We start from the raw sequence: 14556 nt of genomic DNA, 5'->3' as shown, positions 1-14556 counted from the left end.
CCAGGACATGAGCCAGAGCCCTCCCAGAAGCTTTGCTGACACTCTCCTGCCTGCCATTTCTCAATTCTGCCCTTCTGAATTAAACCAACCTGCAATTTCCTTATAAAACAGGGGTAATCAGAAAACCTCTAGGCCATTCCAAGGGATCCTGGATACCTTGCAAATTTCCTTATTGGAAAACACTAGAATGTACCACCAATCCTGGAGCTGATTCATAAAATAAAAGGGTAAAATCCAAACACAGAGACACATACAAACAACACATACACACCCATGCTCCCTGTGCAGAGGGCAGCAACAGATCCCAGTCTCCACGCTGCCCTAGAGGGCTGTCTGCCTCCACAGGGAGGGGATTCCTAGTTGTATTTGGTTCTGCCACTACATGCTTCAACCCCTAATACACACATACACACACACATGCACACACAACCATGCATCATCTTGGGCTGACCACTTGTAAGATGCAAAAATGCCTGCAGGGTGATGCCAGACTGAGTGATGGGGGGCTGACAAGGCAATGGTTATACACACATGACACACACACACACACATATACACACATAATCATAGCCTTATTCATTCACACATACTCATCATGAATCAAAGAAATACCGACTCACAAAAACAGTTCACACACAATCCTATATACACATACTTTCTAATACATGCATACTCCAGCCACATATCCTCACAGCCATGTGTGTGCACCCACTCACTCTGGGACCAGACATGGGAATGCTACCCTGAGCACCCACAACTATAAACAATCCCTACATCTACAGGCACCTGGGAGTTGGTTGGCGATGAATCCAGAAGCCAGAATAAGCTCCATGTGGGCCCAGGGGATCCCACACTCTTGAGGCGGCATGGGCTGCCAGGGTTCCTGTGCACCTGCAGCATCGCTCCGACATGGCGTTGGCTCTACAGATTCTTGTGCTCTGACGGCTACAGCGTGGGTTCACGGCAGCAGCAGCGGCGGCACTGGATTCCCGCGGTGTGGGCTCCAGCGACAGCCTTGGCGGCGGTTCGGGCCGCTTCCGTGGCGGCTACAACTCCAGCTGCAACAGTTCCAGTAGCGCAGCTCCTCTGGCGCTCCAGCCCAGGCAACGGCTGCAGGGGCGGCAGGGAGGGCTCCTGCTCTCAGGAAGCCACAAGGAAAGTGAGGGGGGCTGAGCTAACGGTCCTCCGGAAAGGGACTCACTCTCTGCCCTCACTACCGGTTTCTCATCAAGGGGCGTGGTGACATGCGCAGTTTATGAATTTGGACCAAGGCCTGGGTCAGGGATGGGGGGCTGTCTGTGGAAGCAAGACCTGGGTCAGTGATGGGGAGCTGGGTGGAGCAAGGACAAGGTCAGGGATGGGGAGCTGGGTGTGCAAGCAAGGCCTGGGTGAGGGATGGGGGGCTCGGTGGAGCAAGGCCAGGGTCAGGGATGGTGAGCTGGATGGAGCAAAGCCGGGGTCAGGGATGGGGGACTGGCTGTGGGAGCAAGGCCAGGGTCAGTGATGGGGGGCTGTCTGTGGGAGCAAGACCTGGGTCAGTGATGGGGAGCTGGGTGGAGCAAGGCCAAGGTCAGGGATGGGGAGCTGGCTGTGCAAGCAAGGCCTGGGTCAGGGATGGGGGGCTGGGTGGAGCAAGGCCAGGGTCAGGGATGGTGAGCTGGTTGGAGCAAGGCAGGGGTCAGGGATGGGGGACTGGCTGTGGGAGGAAGGCCAGGGTCAGGGATGGGGGGCTGGCTGTGGGAGCAAGGCCAGGGTCAGGGATGGGGGACTGGCTTTGGGAGCAAGGCCAGGGTCATGGATGGGGAGCTGGGTGGAGCAAGGCCCAGGTCAGGGATGGAGAGCTGGGTGTGGGAGCAAGGCCAGGGTCAGGGATGGGGGGCTGGGTGGATCAAGGCCATGGTCAAAGATGGGGAGCTGAGTGTTGAACAAGGCCATGGTCAGGGCAGGGCACTGGCTGTGTGAGCAAGACCTGGGTCAGGGATGGGAGCTGGGTGGAGCAAGGCCAAGGTCAGGGATGGGGAGCTGGGTATACGAGCAAGGCCTGGGTCAGGGATGGGGAGCTTGGTGGAGCAAGGCCTGGGTCAGGGATGGGGGACTGGCTGTGGGAACAAGGCTTGGGTCACGGAGGGGGAGCTGGGTGGAGCAAGGCCTGGGTCAGGGATGGGGGACTGGTGTGGGAACAAGTTCAGGGTCAGGGATGGAGAGCTGGGTGGAGCAAGCTCTGGGTCAGGGATGGGGGACTAGTGTGGGAACAAGGCCTGGGTCAGGGATGGAGGGTTGGGTGGAGAAAGGCCAAGGTCAGGGATGGGGGACTGGCTGTTGGAGCAAGGCTTGGGTCAGGGATGGGGAGCTAGGTGGAGCAAGGCCAAGGTCAGGGATGGGGAGGTGGGTGGAGCAAGGCCTGGGTCAGGGATGGGGAGCTGGGTGGAGCAAGGCCAGGGTCAGGGATGGGGAGCTGGCTGTAGGAGCACGCCTAGGTCATGGATGGGGAGCGGGGTGGAGCATGGCCTGGGTCAGAGATGGGGAGCTGGCTGTGGAGCAAGGCCAAGGTCAGGGATGGGGAGCTGGGTATAGGAGCAAGGCCTGGGTCAGGGATTGGGGTCGGGCTGTGGGAGCAAGACCTGGGTCAGGGATGGGCAACTAGCTGTGGAGCAAGGCCTGTGTCAGGGATGGGGGGCTGTCTATGGAGCAAGGCCTGGGTCAGGGATGGGGGGCTAGCTGTGGGAGTAAGACTTGGGCCAGGGATGGGGGACTGGCCTTCGGAATAAGGCCTGGGTCAGGGATGGGGAGCTGCGTGGAGCAAGGCCTGGTTCAGGGATTGGGGAATGGCTGTGGGAACAATGCCAGGGTCAGGGATGGGGGACTGGATGTGGGAGCAAGGCCAGGGTCAGGGATGGGGGACTGGCTGTGGGAGCAAGGCCAAAGTCAGGGATGGGGAGCAGGCTTAGGGAGCAAGGCCAGGGACAGGGATGGGGGGCTGGGTGGAGCAAGGCCAAGGTCAGGGATGGGGAGCTGGGTGTGGGAGAAAGGCCAGGGTCAGGGATGGGGAGCTGGGTGGAGCAAGGCCTGGGTCAGGGATGGGGGACTGGCCTTCGGAACAAGGCCTGGGTCAGGGATGGGGATCTAGGTGGAGCAAGGCCAGGGTTAGTGATGGGGAGCTTGCTGTGGGAATAAGGCCAGGGTCAGGGCAGGGGGCTGGGTGTGGGAGCAAGGCTTGGGTCAGTGATGGAGAGCTGGGTGGAGCAAGGCCAAGGTCAAGGATGGGGAGCTGCATGGAGCAAGGCCTGGGTCAGGGATGGGGAGCTGGGTGGAGCAAGGCCAGGGTCAGGGATGGGGAGGTCGCTGTGGAGCAAGGCCTGGGTCAAGGATGGGAAGCTGTGTGGAGCAAGGCCTGGGTAAGGGATGGGGAGCTGGCTGTGGGAGCAAGGCCAGGGTCAGGGATGGAGACCTGAAAGGAGCATGGCTTGGCTCAGGGATAGGGGACTGGCTGTGGGAATAAGGCCAGGGTCAGGGATGGGGAGCTGGGTGGAGCAAGGCAAAGGTCAGGGATGGGGAGCTTGGTGGAGCAAGGCTAGGGTCAGGGATTGGGAGCTGGGTGGAGCAAGGCCAGGGTCAGGGATGGGGAGGTTGGTGGAGCAAGGACAAGGTCAGGGATGGGGAGCTGGCTGTGGGAATAAGGCCAGGGTCAGGGATGGGGGGCTGGCTGTGGGAGCAAAGCCAAGGTCTGGGATGGGGAGCTGGCTGTGTGAGCAAGGCCAGGTTCAGGGATGGGGGCCTGGCTGTGGGAACAAGGCCTGGGTCAAGTTTGGGGAGCTGGGTGGAACAAGACCAAGGTCCTGGATGGGGAGCTGGGTGGAGCAAAGCCAAGGTCAGGGATGGGGAGCTGGGTGGAGCAAGGCCAGGGTTAGGGATGGGGAGCTGCTGTGGGAATAAGGCCAGGGTCAGGGCAGGGGGCTGGCTGTGGGAGCAAGGCCTGGGACAGTGATGGGGAGCTGGGCGGAGCAAGGCCAAGGTCAGGGTAGGGGAGCTGGGTGGAGCAAGACCTGGGTCAGGGATGGGGAGCTGGGTGTAGCAAAGCCAGGGTCAGGGATGGGGAGCTGACTGTGGGAGTAAGTCTGGGTCAGGGATGGGGGGCTTGCTGTGGAGCAAGGCCTTGGTCAGGGATGGGGTGCTGGCTGTGGGAGTAAGCCTTGGGTCAGGGATTGGGGGCTGGCTATGGGAACAAGGCCTGGGTCAGGGATGGGGGACTGGCTGTGGGAGCAAGGCTTGGGTCAGGGATTGGGGTCGGTCTGTGGGAGCAAGGCCTGGGTCAGGGATGGGCAGCTGGCTGTGGAGCAAGGCCTGGGTGAGGGATGGGGGACTGTCTGTGGAGCAAGGCCTGGGTCAAGGATGGGGGGCTAGCTGTGGGAGTAAGGCTTGGGCCAGGGATGGGGGACTGGCCTTCGGAATAAGGCCTGGGTCAGGGATGGGGAGCTGCGTGGAGCAAGGCCTGGTTCAGGGATTGGGGAATGGCTGTGGGAACAAGGCCAGGGTCAGGGATGGGGGACTGGCTTTGGGAGCAAGGCCAGGGTCAGGGATGGGGGACTGGCTGTGGGAGCAAGGCCAAGGTCAGGGATGGGGAGCTGGCTCAGGCAGCAAGGCCAGGGACAGGGATGGGGGGCTGGGTGGAGCAAGGCCAAGGTCAGGGATGGGGAGCTGGGTGTGGGAGAAAGGCCAGGGTCAGGGATGGGGACCTGGGTGGAGCAAGGCCTAGGTCAGGGATGGGGGACTGGCCTTCGGAATAAGGCCTGGGTCAGGGATGGGGATCTGGGTGGAGCAAGGCCAGGGTTAGGGATGGGGAGCTTGCTGTGGGAATAAGGCCAGGGTCAAGGCAGGGGGCTGGCTGTGGGAGCAAGACTTGGGTCAGTGATGGAGAGCTGGGTGGAGCAAGGCCGAGGTCAAGGATGGGGAGCTGCATGGAGCAAGGCCTGGGTCAGGGATGGGGAGCTTGGTGGAGCAAGGCCAGGGTCAGGCATGGGGAGGTGGCTGTGGAGCAAAGCCTGGGTCAGGGATGGGAAGCTGTGTGGAGCAAGGCCTGGGTAAGGGATGCGGAACTGGCTGCGGGAGCAAGGCCAGGGTCAGGGATGGAGACCTGAATGGAGCATGGCTTGGGTCAGGGATAGGGGACTGGCTGAGGGAACAAGGCCTGGGTCAGGGATGGGGAGCTGGGTGGAGCAAGGCAAAGGTCAGGGATGGGGAGCTTGGTGGAGCAAGGCTAGGGTCAGGGATTGGGAGCTGGGTGGAGCAAGGCCAGGGTCAGGGATGGGGAGGTGGGTGGAGCAAGGACAAGGTCAGGGATGGGGAGCTGGCAGGGGAATAAGGCCAGGGTCAGGGATGGGGGGCTGGCTGTGGCAGCAAAGCCAAGGCCTGGGATGGGGAGCTGGCTGTGTGAGCAAGGCTAGGTTCAGGGATGGGGGCCTGGCTGTGGGAACAAGGCCTAGGTCAAGGTTGGGGAGCTGGGTGGAGCAAGGCCAAGGTGTGGATGGGGAGCTGGGTGGAGCAAAGCCAAGGTCAGGAATGGGGAGCTGGGTGGAGCAAGGCCAGGGTTAGGGATGGGGAGCTGCTGTGGGAATAAGGCCAGGGTCAGGGCACGGGGCTGGCTGTGGGAGCAAGGCCTGGGTCAGTGACGGGGAGCTGGGCGGAGCAAGGCCAAGGTCAGGGTTGGGGAGCTGGGTGGAGCAAGACCTGGGTCAGGGATGGGAAGGTGGGTGTAGCAAGGCCAGGGTCAGGGATGGGGAGCTGGGTGTGGGAGCAAGGCCTGGGTCAAGGATGGGGAGTTGGGTGGAGCAAGGCCTAGGTCAGGGATGGGGGACTGGCCTTCGGAATAAGGCCTGGGTCAGGGATGGGGATCTGGGTGGAGCAAGGCCAGGGTTAGGGATGGGGAGCTTGCTGTGGGAATAAGGCCAGGGTAAGGGCAGGGGGCTGGCTGTGGGAGCAAGGCTTGGGTCAGTGATGGAGAGCTGGGTGGAGCAAGGCCAAGGTCAAGGATGGGGAGCTGGGTGTGGGAGAAAGGCCAGGGTCAGGGATGGGGACCTGGGTGGAGCAAGGCCTAGGTCAGGGATGGGGGACTGGCCTTCGGAATAAGGCCTGGGTCAGGGATGGGGATCTGCGTGGAGCAAGGCCAGGGTTAGGGATGGGGAGCTTGCTGTGGGAATAAGGCCAGGGTAAGGGCAGGGGGCTGGCTGTGGGAGCAAGGCTTGGGTCAGTGATGGAGAGCTGGGTGGAGCAAGGCCAAGGTCAAGGATGGGGAGCTGGGTGGAGCAAGGCCAGGGTCAGGGATGGGGAGGTGGCTGTGGGGCAAGGCCTGGGTCAGGGATGCGAAGCTGTGTGGAGCAAGGCCTGGGTAAGGGATGGGGAGCTGGCTGTGGGAGCAAGGCCAGGGTCAGAGATGGAGACCTGAATGGAGCATGGCTTGGGTCAGGGATAGGGGACTGGCTGTGGGAACAAGGACTGGTTCAGGGATGGGGAGCTGGGTGGAGCAAGGCCAAGGTCAGGGTTCTGGAGCTGCCTGTGGGAATAAGGCCAGGGTCAGGGATGGGGAACTGGGTGGAGCAAGGCCAAGGTCAGGGATGGGGAGCTTGGTGGAGCAAGGCTAGGGTCAGGGATTGGGAGCTGGGTGGAGCAAGGCCAGGGTCAGGGATGGGGAGATGAGTGGAGCAAGGACAAGGTCAGAAATGTGGAGCTGGCTGTGGGAATAAGGCCAGGGTCAGGGATGTGGGGCTGGCTGTGGGAGCAAAGCCAAGGTCAGGGATGGGGAGCTGGCTGTGGGAGCAAGGCCAGGGTTAAGGATGATGGCTGGGTGGAGCAAGGCCAAGGTCAGGGATAGGGACCTGGGTGTGGGAACAAGGCCATGGTCAGGGCAGGGGACTGGCTGTAGGAGCAAGACCTGGGTCAGGGATGGGAGCTGGGTAGAGCAAGGCTAAGGTCAGGGATAGGGAGCTGGGTGTGGGAGCAATGCCTGGGTCAAGGATGGGGAGTTGGGTGTAGCAAGGCATGGGTCAGGGATGGGGGACTTGCTGTGGGAACAAGGACTGAGTCAGGTATGGGGAGCTGGGTGGAGCAAGACCTGGGTCAGGGATGGGTGACTGGCTGTGGGAACAAGGCCTGGGTCAGGGATGGGGAGCTGACTGTGGGAGTAAGTCTGGGTCAGGGATGTGGGGCTTGCTGTAGAGCAAGGCCTGGGTCAGGGATGGGGTGCTGGCTGTGGGAGTAAGGCTTGGGTCAGGGATTGGGGGCTGGCTGTGGGAACAAGGCCTGGGTCAGGGATGGGGAGCTGGGTGGAGCAAGGCCTGGGTCACGGATGGGGAGCTGGGTGCAGCAAGGCCTGGGTTAGGGATGGGGGACTGGCTGTGGGAACAAGGCCAGGGTCAGGGATGGGGGACTGGCTTTGGGAGCAATGCCAGGGTCAGGGATGGGGAGCTGGGTGGAGCAAGGCCAAGGTCATGGATGGGGAGCTGGCTGTGGGAGCAAGGCCAGGGTTAGGGCTGATGGCTGGGTGGAGCAAGGCCAAGGTCAGGGATGGGGACCTGGGTGTGGGAACAAGGCCATGGTCAGGGCCGCGGACTGGCTGTAGGAGCAAGACCTGGGTCAGGGATGCGAGCTGGGTAGAGCAAGGCTAAGGTCAGGGATAGGGAGCTGGGTGTGGGAGCAAGGCCTGGGTCAAGGATGGGGAGTTGTGTGGAGCAAGGCATGGGTCAGGGATGGGGGACTGGCTGTGGGAACAAGGACTGAGTCAGGTATGGGGAGCTGGGTGGAGCAAGGCCTGGGTCAGGGATGGGTGACTGGCTGTGGGATCAAGGCCTGGGTCAGGGATGGGGAGCTGGGTGGAGCAAGGCCCAGGTCAGGGATGGAGAGCTGGGTGTGGGAGCAAGGCCAGGGTCAGGGATGGGGGGCTGGGTGTATCAAGGCCATGGTCAGTGATGGGGAGCTGAGTGTTGAACAAGGCCATGGTCAGGGCAGGGCACTGGCTGCGGGAGCAAGACCTGGGTCAGGGATGGGAGCTGGGTGGAGCAAGGCCAAGGTCAGGGATGGGGAGCTGGGTATACGAGCAAGGCCTGGGTCAGGGATGGGGAGCTTGGTGGAGCAAGGCCTGGGTCAGGGATGGGGGACTGGCTGTGGGAACAAGGCTTGGGTCACGGAGGGGGAGCTGGGTGGAGCAAGGCCTGGGTCAGGGATGGGGGACTGGTGTGGGAACAAGGCCAGGGTCAGGGATGGAGAGCTGGGTGGAGCAAGCTCTGGGTCAGGGATGGGGGACTAGTGTGGGAAGAAGGCCTGGGTCAGGGATAGAGGGTTGGGTGGAGCAAGACCAAGGTCAGGGATGGGGGACTGGCTGTTGGAGCAAGGCTTGGGTCACGGATGGGGAGCTGGGTGGAGCAAGGCCAAGGTCAGGGATGGGGAGGTGGGTGGAGCAAGGCCTGGGTCAGGGATGGGGAGCTGGTGGAGCAAGGCAGGTTCAGGGATGGGGAGCTGGCTGTGGGAGCACGCCTGGGTCAGGGATGGGGAGCTGGGTGGAGCAAGGCCTGGGTCAGAGATGGGGAGCTGGCTGTGGAGCAAGGCCTGGGTCAGGGATGGGGGGACTGGCTGTGGGAGCAAGGCTTGGGTCAGGTATTGGGGTCGGGCTGTGGGAGCAAGGCCTGGGTCAGGGTTGGGCAGCTGGCTGTGGAGCAAGGCCTGGGTCAGGGATGGGGGGCTGTTAGTGGAGCAAGGCCTGGGTCAGGGATGGGGGGCTAGCTGTGGGAGTAAGGCTTGGGCCAGGGATGGGGGACTGGCCTTCGGAATAAGGCCTGGGTCAGGGATGGGGAGCTGGGTGGAGCAAGGCCTGGTTCAGGGATTGGGGAATGGCTGTGGGAACAATGCCAGGGTCAGGGATGAGGGACTGGCTTTGGGAGCAAGGCCAGGGTCAGGGATGGGGGACTGGCTGTGGGAGCAAGGCCAAGGGCAGGGATGGGAAGCTGGCTCAGGGAGCAAGGCCAGGGACAGGGATGGGGGGCTGGGTGGAGCAAGGCCAAGGTCAGGGATGGGGAGCTGGGTGTGGGAGAAAGGCCAGGGTCAGGGATGGGGACCTGGGTGGAGCAAGGCCTAGGTCAGGGATGGGGGACTGGCCTTCGGAATAAGGCCTGGGTCAGGGATGGGGATCTGGTTGGAGCAAGGCCAGGGTTAGGGATGGGGAGCTTGCTGTGGGAATAAGGCCAGGGTCAGGGCAGGGGGCTGGCTGTTGGAGCAAGGCTTGAGTCAGTGATGGAGAGCTGGGTGGAGCAAGGCCAAGGTCAAGGATGGGGAGCTGCATGGAGCAAGGCCTGGGTCAGGGATGGGGAGCTGGGTGGAGCAAGGCCAGAGTCAGGGATGGGGAGGTGGCTGTGGAGAAAGGCCTGGGTCAGGGATGGGAAGCTGTGTGGAGCAAGGCCTGGGTAAGGGATGGGGAGCTGGGTGTGGGAGCAAGGCCAGGGTCAGGGATGGAGACCTGAATGGAGCATGGCTTGGGTCAGGGATAGGGGACTGGCTGAGGGAACAAGGCCTGGGTCAGGGATGGGGAGCTGGGTGGAGCAAGGCCAGGGTCAGGGATGGGGTTGTGGGTGGAGCAAGGACAAGGTCAGTGATGGGGAGCTGGCTGTGGGAATAAGGCCAGGGTCAGGGATGGGGAGCTGGCTGTGGGAGCAAAGCCAAGGTCTGGGATTGGGAGCTGGCTGTGTGAGCAAGGCCTGGTTCAGGGATGGGGGCCTGGCTGTGGGAACAAGGCCTGGGTCAAGTTTGGGGAGCTGGGTGGAGCAAGGCCAAGGTCCTGGATGGGGAGCTGGGTGGAGCAAAGCCAAGGTCAGGGATGGGGAGCTGGGTGGAGCGAGGCCAGGGTTAGGGATGGGGAGCTGCTGTGGGAATAAGGCCAGGGTCAGGGCAGGGGGCTGGCTGTGGGAGCAAGGCCTGGGTCTTTGATGGGGAGCTGGGCGGAGCAAGGCCAAGGTCAGGGTTGGCGAGCTGGGTGGAGCAAGACCTGGGTCAGGGATGGGGAGCTGGGTGTAGCAAGGCCAGGGTCAGGGATGGGGAGCTGACTGTGGGTGTAAGTCTGGGTCAGGGATGGGGGGCTTGCTGTAGAGCAAGGCCTGGGTCAGGGATGGGGTGCTGGCTGTGGGAGTAAGGCTTGGGTCAGGGATTGGGGGCTGGCTGTGGGAACAAGGCCTGGGTCAGGGATGGGGAGCTGGGTGGAGCAAGGCCTGGGTCACGGATGGGGAGCTGGGTGCAGCAAGTCCTGGGTTAGTGATGGGGGACTGGCTGTGGGAACAAGGCCAGGGTCAGGGATGGGGGACTGGCTTTGGGAGAAATGCCAGGGTCAGGGATGGGGAGCTGGGTGGAGCAAGGCCAAGGTCAGGGATGGGGAGCTGGCTGTGGGAGCAAGGCCAGGGTTAAGGATGATGGCTGGGTGGAGCAAGGCCAAGGTCAGGGATGGGGACCTGGGTGTGGGAACAAGGCCATGGACAGGGCAGGGGACTGGCTGTAGGAGCAAGACCTGGGTCAGGGATGCGAGCTGGGTAGAGCAAGGCTAAGGACAGGGATAGGGAGCTGGTTGTGGGAGCAAGGCGTGGGTCAAGGATGGGGAGTTGGGTGGAGTAAGGCATGGGTCAGGGATGGGGGACTGGCTGTGGGAACAAGGACTTAGTCAGGTATGGGGAGCTGGGTGGAGCAAGGCCTGGGTCAGGGATGGGTGACTGGCTGTGGGATCAAGGCCTGGGTCAGGGATGGGGAGCTGGGTGGAGCAAGGCCCAGGTCAGGGATGGAGAGCTGGGTGTGGGAGCAAGGCCAGGGTCAGGGATGGGGACCTGGGTGGAGCAAGGCCTAGGTCAGGGATGGGGGACTGGCCTTCGGAATAAGGCCTGGGTCAGGGATGGGGATCTGGGTGGAGCAAGGCCAGGGTTAGGGATGGGGAGCTTGCTGTGGGAATAAGGCCAGGGTCAGGGCAGGGGGCTGGCTGTGGGAGCAAGGCTTGAGTCAGTGATGGAGAGCTGGGTGGAGCAAGGCCAAGGTCAAGGATGGGGAGCTGCATGGAGCAAGGCCTGGGTCAGGGATGTGGAGCTGGGTGGAGCAAGGCCAGGGTCAGGGATGGGGAGGTGGCTGTGGAGCAAGGCCTGGGTCAGGGATGGGAAGCTGTGTGGAGCAAGGCCTGGGTAAGGGATGGGGAGCTGGGTGTGGGAGCAAGGCCAGGGTCAGGGATGGAGACCTGAATGGAGCATGGCTTGGGTCAGGGATAGGGGACTGGCTGTGGGAACAAGGCCTGGGTCAGGGATGGGGAGCTGGGTGGAGCAAGGCCAGGGTCAGGGATGGGGTTGTGGGTGGAGCAAGGACAAGGTCAGGGATGGGGAGCTGGCTGTGGGAATAAGGCCAGGGTCAGGGATGGGGGACTGGCTGTGGGAGCAAAGCCAAGGTCTGGGATTGGGAGCTGGCTGTGTGAGCAAGGCCAGGTTCAGGGATGGGGGCATGGCTGTGGGAACAAGGCCTGGGTCAAATTTGGGGAGCTGGGTGGAGCAAGGCCAAGGTCCTGGATGGGGAGCTGGGTGGAGCAAAGCCAAGGTCAGGGATGGGGAGCTGGGTGGAGCGAGGCCAGGGTTAGGGATGGGGAGCTGCTGTGGGAATAAGGCCAGGGTCAGGGCAGGGGGCTGGCTGTGGGAGCAAGGCCTGAGTCAGTGATGGGGAGCTGGGCGGAGCAAGGCCAAGGTCAGGGTTGGGGAGCTGGGTGGAGCAAGGCCAGGGTCAGGGATGGGGAGCTGACTGTGGGTGTAAGTCTGGGTCAGGGATGGGGGGCTTGCTGTGGAGCAAGGCCTGGGTCAGGGATGGGGTGCTGGCTGTGGGAGTAAGGCTTGGGTCAGGGATTGGGGGCTGGCTGTGGGAACAAGGCCTGGGTCAGGCATGGGGAGCTGGGTGGAGCAAGGCCTGGGTCACGGATGGGGAGCTGGGTGCAGCAAGGCCTGGGTTAGTGATGGGGGACTGGCTGTGGGAACAAGGCCAGGGTCAGGGAAGGGGGACTGGCTTTGGGAGCAATGCCAGGGTCAGGGATGGGGAGCTGGGTGGAGCAAGGCCAGGGTTAGGGATGATGGCTGGGTGGAGCAAGGCCAAGGTCAGGGATGGGGACCTGGGTGTGGGAACAAGGCCATGGACAGGGCAGGGGACTGGCTGTAGGAGCAAGACCTGGGTCAGGGATGGGAGCTGGGTAGAGCAAGGCTAAGGTCAGGAATAGGGAGCTGGGTGTGGGAGCAAGGCCTGGGTCAAGGATGGGGAGTTGGGTGGAGCAAGGCATGGGTCAGGGATCGGGGACTGGCTGTGGGAACAAGGACTGAGTCAGGTATGGGGAGCTGGGTGGAGCAAGGCCTGGGTCAGGGATGGGTGACTGGCTGTGGGAACAAGGCCTGGGTCAGGGATGGGGAGCTGGGTGGAGCAAGGACCAGGTCAGGGATGGAGAGCTGGGTGTGGGAGCAAGGCCAGGGTCAGGGATGGGGGGCTGGGTGGATCAAGGTCATGGTCAGGGATGGGGAGCTGAGAGTTGAACAAGGCCATGGTCAGGGCAGGGCACTGTCTGCGGGAGCAAGACCTGGGTCAGGGATGGGAGCTGGGTGGAGCAAGGCCAAGGTCAGGGATGGGGAGCTGGGTATAGGAGCAAGGCCTGGGTCAGGGATGGGGAGCTTGGTGGAGCAAGGCCTGGGTCAGGGATGGGGGACTGGCTGTGGGAACAAGGCTTGGGTCACGGATGGGGAGCTGGGTAGAGCAAGGCCTGGGTCAGGGATGGGGGACTGGTGTGGGAACAAGGCCAGGGTCAGGGATGGAGAGCTGGGTGGAGCAAGCTCTGGGTCAGGGATGGGGGACTAGTGTGGGAACAAGGCCTGGGTCAGGGATGGAGGGTTGGGTGGAGCAAGGCCAAGGTCAGGGATGGGGGACTGGCTGTTGGAGCAAGGCTTGGGTCACGGATGGGGAGCTGGGTGGAGCAAGGCCAAGGTCAGGGGTGGGGAGGTGGGTGGAGCAAGGCCTGGGTCAGGGATGGGGAGCTGGGTGGAGCAAGGCCAGGGTCAGGGATGGTGAGCTGGCTGTGGGAGCACGCCTGGGTCAGGGATGGGGAGCTGGGTGGAGCAAGGCCTGGGTCAGAGATGGGGAGCTTGCTGTGGAGCAAGGCCTGGGTCAGGGATGGGGGACTGGCTGTGGGAGCAAGGCTTGGGTCAGGGATTGGGGTCGGGCTGTGGGAGCAAGGCCTGGGTCAGGGATGGGCAGCTGGCTGTGGAGCAAGGCCTGGGTCAGGGATGGGGGGCTGTTAGTGGAGCAAGGCCTGCGTCAGGGATGGGGGTTAGCTGTGGGAGTAAGGCTTGGGCCAATGATGGGGGACTGGCCTTCGGAATAAGGCCTGGGTCAGGGATGGGGAGCTGGGTGGAGCAAGGCCTGGGTCACGGATGGGGAGCTGGGTGCAGCAAGGCCTGGGTTAGTGATGGGGGACTGGCTGTGGGAACAAGGCCAGGGTCAGGGAAGGGGGACTGGCTTTGGGAGCAATGCCAGGGTCAGGGATGGGGAGCTGGGTGGAGCAAGGCCAGGGTTAGGGATGATGGCTTGGTGGAGCAAGGCCAAGGTCAGGGATGGGGACCTGGGTGTGGGAACAAGGCCATGGACAGGGCAGGGGACTGGCTGTAGGAGCAAGACCTGGGTCAGGGATGGGAGCTGGGTAGAGCAAGGCTAAGGTCAGGAATAGGGAGCTGGGTGTGGGAGCAAGGCCTGGGTCAAGGATGGGGAGTTGGGTGGAGCAAGGCATGGGTCAGGGATCGGGGACTGGCTGTGGGAACAAGGACTGAGTCAGGTATGGGGAGCTGGGTGGAGCAAGGCCTGGGTCAGGGATGGGTGACTGGCTGTGGGAACAAGGCCTGGGTCAGGGATGGGGAGCTGGGTGGAGCAAGGACCAGGTCAGGGATGGAGAGCTGGGTGTGGGAGCAAGGCCAGGGTCAGGGATGGGGGGCTGGGTGGATCAAGGTCATGGTCAGGGATGGGGAGCTGAGAGTTGAACAAGGCCATGGTCAGGGCAGGGCACTGTCTGCGGGAGCAAGACCTGGGTCAGGGATGGGAGCTGGGTGGAGCAAGGCCAAGGTCAGGGATGGGGAGCTGGGTATAGGAGCAAGGCCTGGGTCAGGGATGGGGAGCTTGGTGGAGCAAGGCCTGGGTCAGGGATGGGGGACTGGCTGTGGGAACAAGGCTTGGGTCACGGATGGGGAGCTGGGTAGAGCAAGGCCTGGGTCAGGGATGGGGGACTGGTGTGGGAACAAGGCCAGGGTCAGGGATGGAGAGCTGGGTGGAGCAAGCTCTGGGTCAGGGATGGGGGACTAGTGTGGGAACAAGGCCTGGGTCAGGGATGGAGGGTTGGGTGGAGCAAGGCCAAGGTCAGGGATGGGGGACTGGCTGTTGGAGCAAGGCTTGGGTCACGGATGGGGAGCTGGGTGGAGCAAGGCCAAGGTCAGGGGTGGGGAGGTGGGTGGAGCAAGGCCTGGGTCAGGGATGGGGAGCTGG

General features: G+C 62.9%; 1 pseudogene; it reads right to left on the bottom strand.

Annotated features, from left to right (window-relative positions):
* Nucleotides 1–945: 945 nt before the first annotated feature.
* Nucleotides 946–14556, bottom strand: part of LOC144252021 (ribosome quality control complex subunit TCF25-like) — a 38513-nt pseudogene continuing 24902 nt past the window's right edge.

This window comes from Urocitellus parryii, unplaced genomic scaffold (genome assembly GCF_045843805.1).
Source record: "Urocitellus parryii isolate mUroPar1 unplaced genomic scaffold, mUroPar1.hap1 Scaffold_357, whole genome shotgun sequence".
NCBI lineage: Eukaryota > Metazoa > Chordata > Mammalia > Rodentia > Sciuridae > Urocitellus > Urocitellus parryii.
This window is presented reverse-complemented; position numbering and strand designations above follow the sequence as displayed.